The following is a 2,774-nucleotide window of genomic DNA, read 5'->3' as shown; positions in this document are numbered from 1 at the left end:
CAAGTGTGCCTTTGCCCAAAAAAGGTTGAAAAACACTACTCTAAAATATAAGAATAAAAGGATTGAGTCAAAAAAAAAAAAAACTCATTAATTCATACAAGACTTTTCTACTTTCCGTTAGCCATACAATTTCCAATCGTCCTCGACTCCGAATATAATTTTCCATTATTATTTGTCAATCCGTGTAGTCGTTAAATATTTCAGTCTATATTTATATCCCTTATTCGTTACGTCGTCCTTATTCCATTTTATATTATAAGATAGTTACCGGCTACAATCGTACCGAACGATTTAAATCAACTCGCTCTTATAATAATAATAATAATAATAATAATAATAATAATAATAATAATAATAATAATAATAATAATAATAATAATAATAATAATAATATTTTATTTGTTAGCCGCACCCTCTCCCGAAGGACTCGGGGCAGCATACAATAAAAACACATAAAATACAAATATGGACAAAACATACACATGTTATATGTTAAATGCCTTATTATTCTTATATCGTATAAGTAGATAGTCTGTTTCGTACTTAAAGCTTAACACGTATAAAAAGAGAAGAGAGAAAGGATAATTTTTTTTCAACGTTAAGTATACCTTTCTATTATTATTACATATAAGATAAGATAAAGGGGGGGAAAATTCATTTCCGGGTTTTTTTATCCAACCGTTGATAAAACAAATCCCATACTTTATAGAATTGCTCGTCCTCTTGTTCTCTAATTTCAAATGTAAGTTTACTCATTTCGGCACGGTCCGTTATCTTCCGAACGATTTCTTCCTCTGTTGGTACTTTCTCATTTTCCAAGTGTTTAGCAAGTACGATTCTAGCGGCTGTTAACACATTTATAATCAAATATTTCAAGGCTTTGTTGTATATTTCTGGTATTATTCCCAATAGAAAAAGTTCTGATTTCAAGTCTATTTGTTTATGTATCGTTTTCTCCAACCGCGTGTGTATTTTAGTCCGGTATCTTTTAGCTTCGAGACAGGTCCGCCGCATGTGGTAGAATGTGCACACCCCTGTCCTAAGGAATAAACCTCTTCCGTTGCATTGTGCCTGGGTTGCCACAAAGAGGAGGGAGTCAAGCTATTCTCCAAGGCACCTGAGGACAGAACAAGAAGCAATGGGTGGAAACTAATCAAGGAGAGAAGCAACTTAGAACTGAGGAGAAACTTCCTGATAGTTACAACAATTAATCAGTGGAACGGCTTGCCTCCAGAAGTTGTGAATGCCCCGATGCTGGAAGTCTTTAAGAAGATATTGGATAGCCATTGGTCTGGAACGGTATAGGGTTTCCTGCCTAGGCAGGGGATTGGACTAGAAGACCTCCAAGGTCCCTTCCAACTCTACTATTGTATTGTATTGAATTTTCTTGTTCTGTTAGCAAAAATCGTAGGGATGTGTTGCGTTTTCTAGTTCTTGCTCTTCTTAAAAATCAAGCTTCTGGGGGCTTTAGAGATCGACGTTTTTTTGCGCTCAAAATTGAAAAACCCGTGAGAGGAATTCGTTTGCGGTGAAATGGCGTGCTTCAAAATGGTATTTCTTGGTGTTTTTTTAAAAATCAACGCTTTTGCGCCCGGAGGAGAGGAGGAAAATTCCTGACCCTGCGGTCGGAAAAATGGGGGCTTTGGAGGCAGAACTTTTTCAGGGTCAAATTTAAAAACCCGTGATGGGACGGTAACCGTCCTGCTGCGCCTTAGGAATTATTTCGATCATGGCGCCTAAATAAGGTGACCGAGTTTTTTACAATGAAAAGGAGGATAAATTGGGAAAAAAAATCGTAAATAAAAGAAATATTTTATTCGTTGCAATGATAATACACTAAAATATGATATATGCGTAATACATTTGTAATGTTTTATATTGTAATTATGCTTACGTGCCTGTTAATTATTATTTAAATGAGTACTTTTCCGTTGAATTAATATTTTTTGTCTATTCTGGTGGGGGCAGGGCCGCAGGGGCTCATCAGCATCTTCAGCGGCAGCCCTGCCCCCTGTGAAAAAAACCGAAGATGGAGCAGATCCGTGCAGATGACGTTGCCGAAACATGACTGGAGGAGGAATTCTGGGAGTTGAAGTCCAAAAGTCTTCAAGCTGTCAAGTTTGAAGACCCTGGGGGTTTTTTTTCTAAAGGGTTAGTGGTGTCAGGATCTTGCAACTTGACAGCTTTAAGATTTACGTGCTTCAATGCCAGAGTTCCTGAGCCAACAGGACTGGAGGAGGAATTCTAAGAGTTGAAGTCCACAAGTCTTCAAGCTGTCGGGTTTGAAGACCCTGGGTTTTTTTTTCTCTAAACGGTTAGTGGTGCCAGGATCTTGCAACTTGACAGCTTTAAGACTTATGTGCTTCAAATGCCAGAGTTTCTGACCCAACATTTTGGTTGCTAAGCAGGAGCGTTGTTAAGTGGTACTATATAACACTTTTAATTAAGCGAGTACCTTGAATAAACATAACCTTTGAGTTTCAAATAATACAGATTTCGTTGTTTTCTTAGATGACACCTGTGAAAAAAATTCAGGTGCTGCTCAGGCATGAAAATGTGCCGCTCAAACACTATACTTTTCTACTCACACTAAAAAAAAATTAGAGGGAACATTGCTGCCCGTTGGTGCAAAACACCCAGTCCGGTTGTTCTTGCGTTGTCCCGTGTGTCAACGTCCGATTAATGCACCCGCGGAAAGCGGAATTCCGAGATGGGTAGATCCTTCGAAAGGTTTATTGGATAAGTGAAATTGGTACGAGTGGTGAAAACCGGCT

This window comes from Natrix helvetica (genome assembly GCF_964273705.1).
Source record: "Natrix helvetica genome assembly, chromosome: 3".
In the NCBI taxonomy this organism is placed as follows: Eukaryota; Metazoa; Chordata; class Lepidosauria; order Squamata; family Natricidae; genus Natrix; species Natrix helvetica.
Note: the sequence above shows the minus strand (reverse complement) of the source record.